A 17,278-nucleotide genomic window follows, 5' to 3' on the forward strand; every position below is an offset into this window, starting at 1 on the left:
GTTGGCTTTCCCAGATGAGTGTCTGTTGAAGGGTTTATTGATAGGGGCTAGGGTGTTGACGCAGTCTGAGATCCAGTTCATGAGGTCCTGGGCAGCTGTGTTACTGTTGAGATTGTCGGGGTGAATTGTTGAGGCTGGTGAGTAGCTGGCCCTTGGTGATCTTGTTCCAGCTCCTGCAACGTGGTAGGTGAGCATGATGTCGGTCGGGGGATTTGCTGAAGGTAAAGTGGATAAATGGTGGTCGGTCTATTGGAGTTTGGTGATGAGGCTAATGGAGATGTGGTTGCTGGCGGTGAAGATGGGGTCGTGTGTGTCTGGCGGAGTGGGTGGGCGAGGTGATGAGTTGCTCGAGTCTGTGGTTGGTGAGGTTGATGCATGCAAGACTGTTTGTGTGGTTTGGCTGGGTTGGAGAAGAGGGGATTCAGAGTGGGAGGAGGAAGGTGGAGAGGGGATGGTTGACAAGGGTTGACTGGCTGCCATCACTGTGGAGGCCAGAGCCTGAAAAGATCACTCTAGGCCAGTCAGTGCATTGCGAATGCCCTCCAGGAAAGCATTGCTCTGTTGGATCTGAGTTGCCAGTCCCTGGATAGCATTCTCAATGGTGGACTGGCCCACGGAGATCAACCTCAGGAGGTCAATAGCCTCCTCACTGAGTGCAGCAGGGGTAACAGGGGCGGGGAAGAGGTGCCCAAGACAAAGGAGACACCCACCCTCTTGAATGGGTGGGCACAGCCAACTGGGTAGGAAGCAACAGTGAGGGTGGTAATAGAACGGGGTTTGGAAGACAGAAATGGTACTGGACTGGTCCCAGATGGGTCCACCACCACTAGGTAGTGGCCACTGGAGGAGTATTCCAAAGAAGAAGAACTGGTCTCCCTGTTGCACTTCCCTTGGCCTCCGGGCCACAGGGTTCCTCGGTGTCTGTGGTGTCATGACTGGAGGTCCCGTGGCCAGAAGCTTCACCACTCACCTGTGCCCCCTCTCCTTCACCTGCAGGTGCTGATGCCTTTAAAAAAAGTATGGTCATCAAATTCACAAGATGACACTTTCATCATACAGTACATATAAGTCCCATAACAGCCTGTTCACTAACACCCCCCAAAAGTACCAGTATAGTGCCAAAATCCTGTCACAACTAAATTTAAGGTATGTCACTCAAAATCAGCATTGTAACACACCAGCATAGCTAACTTACAGACACCTACAATACCATTATTTACGCAGTCCAATCACATTGACCATACCATGACAAGGTGACTATGCCACCTGATACAGATTCCCTATCCAGAACAACATAGTCAAGCAGGAATCACGCAATAGCTTATAAATGTAAAATAGCTTACCACAAATCCAGACAACATACTTAAGACACAAATACTTTACCCTGATGTCATGTACCAGGCATTGACATATGTTGGAAAGTAAAGGCAAGCAAACTTTTTGCGAACAAGCCATATCTTCTCAATGTCACATTCATTGAGCAATCATCAGCAGCTTTATTCGATCAATGACCATAAAAGCACATAAAAACAAGATAATAAATAATTCTTAAGTAAATAAATAAATACACATCTATAAATTGGTGTAAAAACATTAAAACAATAACTTGAATTACACATATGACTCTAAAACTTATCTATAAAAGAAATGAGACCTTAAATTACTTTTTGAAGATGGCATGGTATGCGCCAAGCTGTTGCTAAATACTTGCTTACTGAAAAAATTACGTCGGCTGAATTATGGCTTTTTAGAACCTGTAGAGCCAAAGAGCAGTTCTTGAATCCCATGTCCCTGCAAATATTGCGAATCCATTTTAATCGCGGAATCGCATAGGCTGGGCAGAAGAACATGAAATGCTCAATGGTTTCGAAAGTACTGCCCCAGGCAGGGCATATATCGGGAAGATTAATCGACCCCCACCTATGGATCAATGACATCAAGGGCAAAGAGCCAAAACTAAACCTTGCATATAAGCTCTTGCCCTGCAAATCCGGTATAATATCCAGATAGGATTAAAACTTTGGGGACCATTTAATATCAATGAAGGAATTAGTTAAGCGACCATGGGATTTGTGGGTTATGAAGTTATCCTTAACATAAGACCAATAGGTTAACTTTAAAACGTTTTTATGCCGTCTCTCTAATTTATGGGGATTTTCCCAATAATCACCCAGACCTAATAGCCGAAGCCAATGGGCCACATGGCGAATCCAGGGAAGAGTAATAGCGTTTTGGCATTTCAATAGATCGAGTAATGAGGTCTTAAATATATCTAGTTCGGGGGTTATCCATAACCTGATCCAATAAAGGAGAGGTCTTAGAGTAGCTAGATCTGCTACTCGGCTTAACCCCAGATCTAGAAATAATGGAAACAGGGGTGTGGTGCGTGGACATGCAGTTAAAGCCCTTGCAAAATTGTTTTCCCCCACACTGATCTTGTTACAGTTAGCGTAACCCCATACCTCCGCTCCGTACAGGGCTGCACTTTGAGCCTTAGCTGTATAAATTTTTATTGCTGGGGAAACAACTTTTGTAGAGGTGCTTTGATAGAAATGCAATATAGATGAGGCTCTGTGTTGTAGGAGCCCTGCACTTTTTGTAATCTGCTCTTCCCATAATAGTTTACTAGTTAGCCTAACTCCCAGGTAATCTATAGAGCTTACTTCCTTCAACGGTACTCCCTCAAAATGAATGGAACATTTTTTCCTAGGTCCCTTGGATAACACCATCAGTTTGATTTGTTAATATTAACCTCCAACCCATGATCGCTACAAAATTGGTTAAACCGGTCAACAAGGGTTTGCAACCCCATTGGTGTCTTAGAAATGAGAAGTGAATCATCGGCAAAGAGCAGGATGGGGATTTTTTGTGTATTCAGGGAAGGGGCATCATTCTGGCCTATGGACACAGCCTTTACTACTTCGTTGATAAATATGGTAAACAGTAGGGGGGCTAGCACACAACCTTGGCGAACTCCCCTTCTAATTGGGATCTGTTCTGTCAGTTCGCCTTGTTCACCCCACCTCACTTGTGCATAAGTGTTCTCATGTAGTCGTTTTAACAGGAGTAATAGATCCTCTGGGACTCCCAATCTACCCAGCATTTCCCACAGTTTGGCTCTTGGGACCAGATCAAAAGCCGATCGCAGGTCTATAAATACCACATACAAGCACTGCTTGGCAACAAGAACATATTTCCAATGCAATATGGCCAATCGAAAGACCTGGTCTATCGTGCTAGTTTTTGCACAAAACCCTGCCTGTAAATGGGAAAGGATTTGGTACTCCTCAACCCAATTGATTAGCCTCTGCAAAATTTGTTTAGCAAAGATCTTTTGTAGGTTGTCTATAAGGCTGTAATGCCACATTGTTAATAACATAGACTATGGACACATACCAACATTTAACACCTCAAATTGTCACATATGCCAAATTTTAGTCAAGAAGGTAGAACACATGTCACACACACATGCACCAATTGTGATGTACCAAGGAGTGAGAATACAATGTGGACCAAGGCATGTAGGAAATTGGTCTCCAGAAAACAAACAATATCAGTCATGTGAGGACCAAGTAATCTCAGACTAACGTCCATAACATAATCACAAGTTGTCAATAAAGTGTATGTATCAAATGGACTAGTGTACTGTACAGAAAGGTGAGAAACAGATCTCGGTAACTATACAAAGAGTCCATCAATATGCCACTGACTGACTAACAACATAATTACCAACACATAAGACATGCAAGCCTGACATCCATCTGTGGAGGATTCCTAGAGCCCAAGCATATGTGATTCCAACATAACTGTACAACAACCATGATGCAAGCCAACAGCCTGGACACACTTACCAACTACTCACAGATGTATATGAACTACCACAGCTGCACCAATAGGTGTCATGCAAACATGAGGGTCCCAAACACCCAGGCCTCATTTGACATATCCTCCATAGCAACAGCAGGCACATATAACAAATACCAATGTTGAGTCTTGTATGAACTTTTCCATTTAAACATGATGTTGACAATCAACTGTCTGGCCCATAGCTGTGATTAGGCTACCATTGTCTATGTGTACCTAGAACAGTATGCCAATGGACAAAGCTGTGTGGCCAGTTTCTAACATCAGAACATCAGCATGGTAGTTACATTCCTACATCTGGTACCAATATATGTGTTCCTGTAGAAATGTTGCAATATCACAATAGTATCTAACACATATATTGTCTACTCTGACATCACAAATGTCTATGTACATCCTACACGTACCAAGGGGGATTACCTTGCAACAGGTGTGAAGTTGTTAACTATATATGTCATGTGACATGTCAGATGGACATCACAGCCTCAGATGATGCTGTCAGTTATCAGAAACCAATAAAAACTAGAGGTAATTTGCATATGTATGACTCTCTGTTGCACATAGATATGTATCTTGAGACTATGGCCCTCATTCTGACCTTGGCGGTCGGCGGAGAGGCGGCGGTCGGACCGCGAACAGACCGGCGGTCAAAAAAATGGCATTCTGACCGCGGCGGTCACCGCCGCGATCGACCGCCACTTCCCCACTCCGACCGCCACGGCGGTCATGACCGACGGGCTGGAGTTTGCGCACTCCGGCCCGGTGGTCGACCCAAGACCGCCAACGGTATCATGACCCTGCCTACCGCCGCGGTTTCTGGCGGTCGGGAACCGCCATGCGAACCATGGCGGTAGGCACTATCGGGGCCAGGGAATTCCTTCCCTGGCACTGATAGGGGTCTCCCCCACCCCCCACTGCCCTCCCGAGTCCTCCCCCCACACCCTCCACCCCCCTGCTACCCCCCAGAGGTGGTACGAACCCCCTCCCCACCCCCACCCCGACATGCACATACACGCACCCCGACATGCACACACCCCCAACATGCACATATACACACCCCCTACACACACACATACACAACGGGGACACATACCCGCACACATACATGCCGACATGCACACCCGCCGAACTACACACATTGCCCATAGGCACAGCAGCACCCCCCGCCCGCATGCACGCACTCACACACCCCCTCTACACACTCACACGCACACCCCCATGCACGCACACATCACACAACACCCCCCCACCCCCTCCCCTCACGGACGACCAACTTACCTTGTGCGTTGGTCCTCCGGGAGGCGACAGGAGCCATGGGAGGTGACCGCCAGCAGAAGACCGCCAACAGAAGACCGCCACACAGAAATGTGGGTCGTAATTCTGTGGGCGGTGTTCTGCTGGCGTGGCGGTGGAGGTTGACCAGTCTCCACTTTCCCGCCGACCACCAGTGTGGCTGCTGGCGGTTTTCCGGCGGAACGCTCCCAGCAGTCGGAATGCGCACAGCGGCATACCGCCGCGGTCGGCGGTCTTCACCGCGGCGGTAACTCGGCGGTCTTGCGAAAAGACCGCTAAGGTCAGAATGAGGGCCAATGTAGAGGACAGACAGCAAGGACCTACACATCTTGCCGCTATGGCATTTGGAGGATTGACCTGTTGGTGGAAATTAAAACCCACCGGGTAGAAAAAGCAGTATATTGGTACACAAAGGGTCTCTTGTCCTCCCACCTTTTCCAACAGTGGGTGCTCCACCGTCTGTTGACCCCCAGGGTCCGCATATTCTTGGTAATGGAATGCCAAACCCCCTTCTTCTGATGGGCGTTGACCTGCATGGATGACATAGACAAGAAAGAATATCATGTCCACATGTACCACACTAAAACAGGAAGCTAATTACAAGTCTGTTCAGCAAGCCAAACACAGGCTGTCTTGAACATCCTCTCCATTGATAGATGAGTGTGCGGCAGCACCCAAGAACAAGGGATGACATCAGGAAGAGGTGGAACGACCTACGGGGGAAGGTGCGTTCTGTGGTTGAAAGACACCAGATAGCCGTACAGAGTACTGGCGGTGGACCCCCACCTCCTCCCCAACAACTAACATCATGGGAGGAGCAAGTCCTGACAATACTGCATCCTGAGGGCCTGGCAAGAGTAGCAGGAGGACTGGATTCTGGTAAGTCAACTCTTTACTACTTTAACCCCCCCACCTGCATGCCATCACAAACCCCCACCCCTACCCTCACCACCATAACTCCACCACCTCACATACACCCCACCATCACAACCCAATCATCCCAATGCCAATCCCTGCATCCCTGCATGCCCCTGCATGCCCCATAAATTCATGGACACCTATCACAGACCTGCATGGACAACCATCACCACTGCATGCACACTAGAGATAATCACCTAGCCCACCAAATAACAACTCTCACTAAGGCCAATCTGCCATGGCAATATCAACCAAGAGGGCAACATAACCATGCACATGATGACACATGCAGAAACTATAACACTGCATTCACATCCCCACAGGTCCCCCACACAACGTCACCGGAGAGGAGGTGCCAGCAACATCCAGTCACCCCCACAGAAGAGGCCAACAGTGGTGACAGCAGCTCAGCAAGCCTGGATCAGGATGATCAACCTGGCCCATCAGGGACTTCGGGACAGTCGGTTACCCAACCACAGTCCCATACCACCACAGAGTCTCCCCCTCAGGAAACACCAGCACAGCACCCGTCCAGCAGGCCCATACCTCTGACCCCAGGACACGTCAACCAACAGTGTGTCCACCACTACAGGGATCCTAGGACACCCCAGAAACACAGGACGATCAGGGAGCTGGGGTCAGTGGCAGTGGGAACACGGTTCAGGGAACAGAGGCACAGGACAACAGTGAAGCTGGGAGGACTGCTGTGCGACAGGGGGAGGGCAGGCCCAGGGAACCAACCCTCCATGAGGCATTCACCAACATCCTGGGAGCATACCACCATTCCCAGGAAACGATGGGCCAGATACTGGCCAAGTTGCAGGAGACCCAGTGGCTGCAGGAGGGACATTATCTGGGGATCAGGGAGGACCTGAGGTACATCCACACCACCCTGGTCACCATTGCAGGGGTGCTGACTGACATGGCCAACACAATGAGGGAGGCAGCGGCACACTAACAGGCCCCTGACTCTAGCCACACTGATGAACAGCCCTCCACCTTTGCCAACGCTAGTGGAAAGGAGGCCCCACCACAGGAACAACAGTCCACCAGCAGCCCACCCCCTACAGAAGGAGAACCACCATGCAAACGGTCCCTGAGATCCAGGAAGAAGCCAGAGAACATTGCCGAGACCCCAGCCAGGAAATAAGACTCTCCTGATTGGCACCCATGTGTCCCACTCTGTTACCCTGTCCACCTTGAACTTCCATTGCTCCCCTTCCTACACTCCCTTGGATGGACAATGCAACTGTGATACAAATAGACTGAACTCTATCCTGGACTTTCCTTCACCATCACCCCAGCCCGTTGCACATCCCCAGTTACTTCTCAATAAACACTCTCTTAAAAAATACAAGTATGGTGTTTATCAAATGATTTTAAGATTGTAGGAAGGTAGCCTTGTTACCCCCTGTTTGGCCTGTTTGTGAATATATGTCAGGGAGTTTTTACTGTCTCACTGGGATCCTGCTAGCCAGGACCCCAGTGCTCATAGTGAAAACCCTATTTGTCAGTGTGTTTTATATGTCTCATTGGGACCCTGCTAGCCAGGACCCCAGTGCTCATAGGTTGTGGCCTGAATGTGTTCCCTGTGTGGTGCCTAACTGTGTCACTGAGGCTCTGCTAATCAGAACCTCAGTGCTTATGCTCTCTCTGCCTTTAAAATTGTCACTGCAGGCTAGTGACCATTTTACCAATTCTAATTGGCACACTGGAACACCCTTATAATTCCCTAGTATATGGTACCCAAGTAATTGGGGTTCCAGGAGATCTCTATGGGCTGCAGCATTATTTTGCCACCCATAGGGAGCTCAAATAATTCTTATACAGGACTGCCACTGCAGCCTGAGTGAAATAACGTCTACGTTAGGTCACAGCCATTTTACACTGTACTTAAGTAACTTATAAGTCACCTATATGTCTAACCCTCACTTGGTGAAGGTTAGGTGCAAAGTTACTAAGTGTGAGGGCACCCTGGCACTAGCCAAGGTGCCCCCACATAGTTCAGGGCGATTTCCCAAGACTTCTTGAGTGCGGAGACACCATTACACATGTGCATTACATATAGGTCAATACCTATATGTAGCTTCACAATGGTAACTCCGAATATGGCCCTTTAACATGTCTAAGATCATGGAATTGTCCCCCCATGCCAAATCTGGTATTGGGGTGCCAACCCCATGCATTCCTGGGGCTCCAGCATGGACCCCGGGTACTGCCAAACCAGCTCTCTGGGGTTTTCACTGCAGCTACCACTGCTGCCAACCCACAGACAGGCTTCTGCCCTCCTGGGGTCTGGGCAGCCCAGTCCCAGGAAGGCAGAATAAAGGATTTCCTCTGAGAGAGGGTGTTACACCCTCTCCCTTTGGAAATAGGTGTTACGGGCTGGGGAGGACTAGCCTCCCCCAGCCTCTGGAAATGCTTTGAAGGGCACAGATGGTGCCCTCCTTGCATAAGCCAGTCTACACCAGTTCAGGGATCACCCAGCCCCTGCTCTGGCACGAAACTGGACAAAGGAAAGGGGAGTGACCACTCCCCTGTCCATCACCACCCCAGGGGTGGTGTCCAGAGCTCCTCCAGTGTGTCCCAGATCTCTGCCATCTTGAATGCAGAGGTGTGAGGGCACAATGGACGCCTCTGAGTGGCCAGTGCCAGCAGGTGACATCAGAGACCCCTCCTGAGAGGTGCTTACCTGGCTAGGTGGTCAATCTCCTCTGAGGGCTATTTGGGGTCTCTCCTGTGGGTTTCTCGTCAGATAATGAATGCAAGAGCTCACCAGAGTTCCTCTGCATCGCCCTCTTCGACTTCTGCCAAGGATCGACCGCTGACTGCTCCAGGACGCCTGCAAAACCACAACAAAGTAGCAAGAAGACTACCAGCAACATTGTAGCGCCTAATCCTGCCGGCTTTCTCGACTGTTTCCTGGTGGTACATGCTCTGAGGACTGTCTGCCTTCACCCTGCACTAGAAGCCAAGAAGTAATCTCCTGTTGTCGACAGAATCTTCTCCCTGCTAACACAGGCACCAAATGTCTGCTTCACCGGTACTCTGGGTCCCCTCTCATTTTGATGGGTGTGGTCCCTGGAACAGAGGAGCTAGATCCAAGTGACCTCAACAGTCCAGTGGACCATCTGCCAAATTTGGTGGAGGTAAGTCCTTGCCTCCCCACGCCAGACAGTAATCCTGTGTACTGGGTGAACTGCAGCTGCTAGGGCTTCTGTGCACTTTTGCAAGGAATCCTTCATGCACAGCACAACCCAGGTCCCTAGCACTCCATCCTGCATTGCTCAACTCGCTGAGTTGACCACCGGCTTCATGTGACCCTCCTTTGTAGTGTTGAGATGACTGCCATGCTCAGTTCTCTTGAACTCATGTTCAAGTGCTTCTGCAGGTGCTGCCTGCTTCTGCATTGGCTCTCTGTGCTGCTGAGCATACCCTCTGTCTCCTCCTCCAAGGGGCAACCTCCTGGTCCTCCCTGGGCCCAGGCAGCACCCATTTTCTTCAACTGCAACTTTTGCAGCTAGCAAGGCTTGTTTGTGGTCTTTCTGTGTGGAAAGAACTCTCCAGCCCGCCGTGGGACATCTTCTGTGCAAAGGAGAAATTCCTGGCATCTTCCATTGTTGCAGAATCTTCAGCTTCTTCTGCCCTGGAGGCAGCCATTTTGCACCGTCATCCGGGGTTTAGTGGATTCCTGCCCCCCCTGGACACTTTTGTGACTCTTGGAATTGGTCCCCTTCCTTTGAAGGTCCTCAGGTCCAGGAATCCATCTTCAGTGCTTTGCAGTCTGTTGTGGTCTTTGCAGAATCTCCTATCACGACTCTAGTGTGTTTCTGGGGAAGTAGGGTAACCTTACTCCTACTTTTCAGGGTCTTGGGGTGGGGTATCTTGGACAGCCTTAGTGTTTTCTTACACTCCCAGCGACCCTTTACACACTACACTAGGCCTGGGGTCCCTAAGTGGTTTGCATTCCACTTTCTTAGTATATGGTTTGCGTTGCCCCTAGGCCTATTGCATCCTATTGTATTCTACAGTGTTTGCACATCTTTACCAACTGTTTACTTACCTGATTTTGGTGTGTGTGTATATTTTGTGTATTTTACTGACCTCCTAATGGAGTATATCCTCTGAGATATTTCTGACACATTGTCACTAAAATAAAGTATCTTTATTTTTAGTAACTCTGAGTATTGTGATTCTTATGATATAGGGCCTGATTCTAACTTTGGAGGACGGTGTTAAACAGTCCCAAAAGTGGCGGATATACCACCTACCGTATTACGAGTTCCATAGGATATAATGGACTCGTAATACGGTAGGTGGTATATCCGCCACTTTTGGGACGGTTTAACACCGTCCTCCAAAGTTAGAATCAGGCCCATAGTGCTCTATGATATAAGTGGTATAGTAGGAGCTTTGCATGTCTCCAAGTTCAGCCTTAGCTCCTCTGCTATAGCTACCTCTATCAGCCTAAGATGCTAGACCACTACTAATCTACTAATAAGGGATAACTGGACCTGGCACAAGGTGTAAGTACGATCAGGTACCCACTATAAGCCGGGCCAGCCTCCTACAAGGATGTATTCGTTTAACAATCTGTAGACATTGCAATTAGACTGTACAGTTATGTATACATAGGTATGACCTGTAATGTGCTGCAGTTAGTACACCAGGACCTAGCGTAGGGCAAAAAGATCTTTGAATCGACATGTCAAAGGGTATAGTAAGTGGCCATAATAGTGGGAAAAGCAGCCTGCCAGAGACAAATCACTACACAAAACTGCAATGGAAGGTGAAGTGTGTGTCACTGGAAGTACTGTAGTATGATAGTTGTTCTGTTATCCACATCCTCATCCACTGTCTCCTCTTCGTCACAGTTCACAGGCTCCCCAGCTGCCACACGTCCATCTCCAGCCCCATCCTCCTGCAGAAAAGGCACCTGGAGTCTCAAGTCTAGGTTTTGCAACATGCAACATGCCACGATGATCTGGCACACCTTCTTTGGTGAGTAGCACAGGAATGCACCTCTCAGATGGAGGCACCTGAACCTGGCCTTCAGGAGGCCAAAGGTGCACTCAATAATTCTTCTTGCACGCCCATGTGCCTCATTGTAACGTTCCTCTGCCCTTGTCCTAGCATTCCTCACTGGGGTCAGTAGCCATGAGAGGTTGGGGTAACTAGAGTCACCTGCAAACATCGAGGGATACCTGTTAGCCGTACACTCACCCTTACGGCCAACCCCACACCCATATACCAACAGACACTTGGGCCCTCATTCTGACCTTGGCGGGCGGCGGAGGCCGCCCGCCAAAGTCCCGCCGTCAGGTTACCGTTCCGCGGTCGAAAGACCGCGGCGGTAATTCTGACTTTCCCGCTGGGCTGGCGGGCGGTCGCCTTCAGACCGCCAGCCAGCCCAGCGGGAAAGAGGCTTCCACGATGAAGCCGGCTCAGAATCGAGCCGGCGGAGTGGAAGCTGTGCGACGGGTGCAGTTGCACCCGTCGCGTATTTCACTGTCTGCGCAGCAGACAGTGAAATACATGTAGGGGCCCTCTTACGGGGGCCCCTGCAATGCCCATGCCAGTGGCATGGGCACTGCAGGGGCCCCCAGGGGCCCCGTGAACCCCCCTACCGCCATCCGGATCTCGGCGGTCCGACCGCCGGGATCTGGATGGCGGTAGGGGGGGTCGGAATCCCCGCGGCGGTGCAGCAAGCTGCGCCGCCGCGGAGGATTCAATGGTGCCGCGGTACACTGGCGGGACCCCGCCAGTGGTGCCGGTCCGACCGCGGCTTTACCGCCGCGGTCGGAATCCCCATTGGAGCACCGCCGGCCTGTCGGCGGTGCTCCCGCGGTCCTCCGCCCTGGCGGTCAAAGACCGCCAGGGTCAGAATGACCACCTTGGTGGGCACTCTGGAGTTGAGTCATCACATATGAGATGCTTCTATTCCTCAGGATAAAGGCATCATGCACAGACCCAGGATACTTTGCATTCACATGGGAGATGTACTGGTCCATAAGACACACTATCTGCACATTCATAGAGTGAAAGCTCTTTCAATTTCTGAACACCTGTTCATTTCTCCAGGGGGGAACAAAGGCAATATGTGTACTATCAATTGCCCCAATGATGTTGGGGATATGTCCTAATCCATAAGGGTCAGCCTTCACTGTATACAAATCCTCCACCTGGGGGAAAATGATGTAGCTGCGCATGTGTTTCATCAGGGCAGAAAACACTCTGGTCAGCACTATTGAGAATATTGGTTATGACATCCCTTCTGCCATGGCCACTGTCACTTGGAATGAGCCATTTGCCAAGAAATGTAGAACTCATAGGACTTGCACAAGAGTGGGTATCCCAGTGGGTTTACGGATAGCTGAGATCAGGTCTGGCTCCAATTGGGCACACAGCTCTTGGATTGTGGCCCTATCAAGTCTGTAGGTGAGGAAAATGTTCCTGTCCTCCATTGTTGCCAAGTCCACCAGGGGACTGTACATGGGGGATGTCTCCATCTTCTAATCATCCTCAGCGGTTGTAATCTGGAGGGCAAAACGGTGAGCAGCTGGTCATTTTCAAACATCTTCAGAGAACAATTCATTGTATGCTGTGACAGAAACAGTATGTTTACATATAGTCCCTAAATGTGCTTATGTCTGCCGTTGAAGGGAGGCGGTCGAGGACCGCCGTGCAACTCCTCAATGGTTATCATTGGGCCCTATGGGTTCCAGTAGCCAATGGTGATGTACGCCGGCGGTGACGGTCCACACCGCAGCGGACGTGACCGCCATTTTCTATCTGTTCACTCACCTGCTACCTGACCTTCAACAGGAGAGGACCTACACTGCAAGTGCTGCTGTGACCTGTGTCTGGAAGCAACCATGGCTCGAGTCTCTGGGGAAAGGACCCCAGCTTCGGAGGAGTTGGGAAGACTGGTGGATGGGGCCCTACCCCAGCACCGATTGCTTTATGGGCCTCCAGACCAACAGGTGAGTACACTGTGTGCTCGATGCATGGGGCATGAATGCATGGAGTGCTGTGTGTGAAGGCCTCGTGTAAGGGGGTGCTGGTTGAGGGGTCCTGGGCAGAGTGCTGCATGTATGGTGGTCAATGTATGTGCGTAAGGGGATGGGAGGGATATGGTGGGCCATGGGTGTAACAGGCTGGACGGTATGACTGATAACTTTTTTCTATGTTTATTTGTTTGCAGATCAGCACCCATCAGAAAAAGGGTATATGGACTGCCATTGCCAAGGATGTGCGGACCCTGGGGGTCTACGACAGGTGGAGCACCCACTGTCGCAAACCGTGGGAGGACCTGGGACTCTGGGTATGGAAGACGGTGGAGGCCCAGCTGGGGATAGCCTCCCAATGAGGAAGGGGTGCCCATCGAACCCTGACCCCCCCTGATGTTCTGCATACTGGCTTGAGGGCATCACAGCAGCCACAAGGGGGTGAGTACAGTTTCCAATTCTGCAAATTGCGCGTGGTGGGGTGTTGCATTGCAGGCTAGGTTCCATGTTGGGCAGTGTCTGTTGCACTCCACCCCCAAACATGCTAGTGGGCATCTACTACTGGGCAGGGTTCTGTGGATCTCAGGTATGCTGCTATTGGCGTTAGGCATTATCCTCCATGGCCTGGTGACTAGCATTGTGACTGGTAGTGCATCACCTAGTGCATAGGGCTGTTCCCTGTGTGTTGTGTACGCCAACTGTGGTGTTGTTGCCCAAGTGTATCCTCTGTCTCTTCCCTACCCCCTTTTTGGTTTGTCACCCTGTCCTATGTGCATTAGCATCATCTGGCGGAGGAGTAGAGGCACCAGCGATGGAGGGAGCTGCATCCCACAGGGCCCATGAGGCCGAATCCACCGGCGGTGAGGGCACCAGTGGGATGGAGGGTGAGGGGAGCACCACGGTGGAGTCTGGAAGGGACAGTTCTGACAGTGATACCTCCTCTGATGGAAGCTCTCTGGTGGTGGCAGACACCTCTGTGCCAACCCCAACTACAGGTACAGCCGCCACCCCTGTACCAGCACCACCCTCCCAGCAGCTCCTCAGTGTGTTTCCAGTGCCCGCTCACCCAGGAGGGTGGGCATCTCCTTCACCCCAGGCACCCAAGGCCCTGCCCCGTCAGCCCTGCTGCCCTGAGTGAGGAATCTATTGACCTCCTGCGATCCATCTCTGTTGGGCAGTCAACCATTGTGAATGCCATCCAGGTGCTGGCAGGGCATTTGCAACAAACAAATGCATTCCTGCAGGGCATTCACTCTGGTGTGGCGGCCCAACAGAGATCATTCCAGGCTCTGGCCTCCTCCCTGATGGCAGCCATTGTCCCTGTCTATAGCCTCCCCCCTCCAACTTCCTCTACCCAGTCTCATTCCCCTCAACCCCAGCCTATCCCAAGCACACCACCAGACCAGCATGCACCCAAGACAACACACAGGAGTGGCTCAGGCAAACACAAGCACCACACATCATCACACAGGCACTCACACAAACACCATCCAGAATCAGACATGCCAACATCCACTGCCTAAACTGTGTCCCCTCCTCCTTCTCCTCCACCTCCCTCCCAGTTGCGTCTCCACTCACACCTGCATGCACTACATCCTCATCCACTACCTATCCCTATCATTACACACCCCTCACTGGCAGTCACCACCCCCACATCCATGCACACATCCTCTGTGTCCTCTCCTACTGTGTCTGTGCCTCTCCTCCCAAAGTACACAAATACAAGCACTCAGACACCCAACAGCCATCCACCTCACAACAGCATCCAGCCCATGCACCTGCACCCAAACACAGCAGACAGAAACCTCCAACCACCACTCCCTCTTCCTCCACTCCCAAACCTTCACCCTCTTCCCACCTCAGTGTCCCTAAAAAGCTTTTCCTCTCCACCCTTGACTTCTCCCTGCTCCCCCCGGTCCTTCACTTTGGGCCAGGGCGGGCAGAACCCAGGCCAGCACCTCAGCCACCCTGTCCACGGCCACTGTAGTTTCAGCAGCTACTGCAGGTGTGAGAGGCTCCAAGGAGACACCCGTCAGCACTGCCAGTGTGCCTGCACCAGCTGCCAAGGGCAAGAAGGGACCACCAGCTACCAAGGGCAAGGAGGCACCACCAGCTACCAAGAGCAAGGAGGCACCACCAGCTGGCAAGGGCACGAAAGGACCACCAACTACCAAGGGTGAGGAGGAACCACCAGCTGGCAAAGGCAAGAAGGGACCACCAGCTGCCAGGGGCAAATACAAAGGTCCGGCCTCTGCAGGCGGGATGGATAGGAGGCCCGGTGCTGGAGCTGAATCTGAGCACACAACACCAACACTGGCACTTCAGCCGTCCGGGCTGCAGAGGAAGGGTTGGAGCCTCCCCCCCCCCACCACTGCCAGCCCCGCCACCAGCACCACCACCCGCACCACTGCCAGCAGCAGCAGCCCCAGTGGGCAGCCATCCGAGGCTACAGGGGAAGGGCTTGAGCCTCCCCCCACCACTGCCAGCACCGCCACCAGTACCGCCACCTGCACCACTGTCAGCATCCCTGCCAGCAGCAGCAGCCCCAGTGGGCAGCCATCCGAGGATGCAGGGGAAGGGCTGGAGCCTACCCCACCACTGCCAGCACCGGCACTACCACCACTGTGCAGCCGTCGTCGCCGGCAGATGGACTGTAGTCCTGCCTCCATGGAGTGTCATGCATCCTGCCCACTGCAAACTTGTGGGTCTGACCCCCAGGTGAAGGAGTGTGACCTTGCACTCCCCAAGTGCTGCATCACTGGCCACAATGCCCCCTCCAGAACCAGTGGAAGAAGGTATCCACTCACCCTCTCCTTGCCAGGATGAAGCACACTGGGCACAAAGCCCCCTCCAGAACCAGTGGAAGAAGGCATCCACTCACTCCCTCCTTGCCAGGATGAGGCACACTGGGCCCATAGCCCCCTCCAGAACCTGTGGAAGAAGGCATCCACTCTCCCCCTCCTTACCAGGATGAAGTTCACTGGGCACAAAGCCCCCTCCAGAACCAGTGGAAGAAGGCATCCACTCACCCCCTCCTTGCCCGGATGAAGCACACTGGGCACAAAGCCCCCTCCAGAACCAGTGGAAGAAGGTATCTACTTGAGAGACTATGGCTTTGCACTCCCCAGGACCAAGCAGTGGGCAAACCACCCACTAGAGAGACTGTGGCCTTGCACTCCCCAGGACCAAGCAGTGGGCAAACCACCCACTTGAGAGACTGTGGCCTTGAACTCCCCAGGACCAAGGAGTGGGCACACCACCCACTTGAGAGACTGTGTCCCTGCATTCCCCAGGACCAAGCAGTGGTTAAACCACCCACTTGAGAGACTGTGGCCTTGGACTCCCCAGGACCAAGCAGTGGGCAAAGCACCCTCTTGAGAGACTGTGGCTTGCATTCCCCAGGACATCGCAGAGGGCATGTAGCCCCCTCCAGGAACAATGGAGTTGTACCATCTTACGGCTGAGGTGCTCCCTTCCCGTTCCCCCTGAGGTGCCTGTGTATTTTCGACCTGATGCCCCAGCAGTGTTCTCTCCGTATTGAGGAAGGAGTCAAGTGGGTCCTTGGCCTATGTGATATGGCCCAGTGGCCCACGGACATTATGGACTGGGCAGTGTCCCTCCATTTGTATTTCTGTATATACTGTGTTTATTTTTGCAGACGTATTACTGTTATTTTATCTTATTACAATGACTTAATTCACTTCCTTTTGTCCTTGCATTATTCGTGAGGGGTACAGGGTGTATATGCAATGTTACTGCATCTGTTTCTGTTTATGGTGTTGGGGGTGGTGCGTGTGTGTGTCACTTTCTTTTTCCAACCCCCTCCCCTGTGGCTAGGGGCAGTACTCACCGTGGTCGTCTTCGCCGGCTTTGGTATTCCTGGTATAGGAGGAGGTAGACCAGCATGGGTAACACTTGTAGTTCAGGCTCCATGGCGTCGTGGTTGTTCCCTGATTGTCCAGAGGTGAATCGTTTCCCTTCTGTGTACTGTTTCCGCCGTGCTTTTGATGGCGTTGGTACCGCCTCGGAAAAGGTGGTGGATAGGCCTGTTGTAATAGTGTGGGCAGTACATTGTCTTCCGCCTGGCTGTTAGCGGTTACCGCTGCGGTGCTTGTTGCTACCGCAGTGGCGTTCAGTGTGTTAAAGTGGCTGTCTGTGTTGGCAGTTTCCACCGTGGTCATAATTCCATTTTTTTT

The sequence above is a fragment of the Pleurodeles waltl genome, chromosome 8 (genome assembly GCF_031143425.1).
Source record: "Pleurodeles waltl isolate 20211129_DDA chromosome 8, aPleWal1.hap1.20221129, whole genome shotgun sequence".
NCBI lineage: Eukaryota > Metazoa > Chordata > Amphibia > Caudata > Salamandridae > Pleurodeles > Pleurodeles waltl.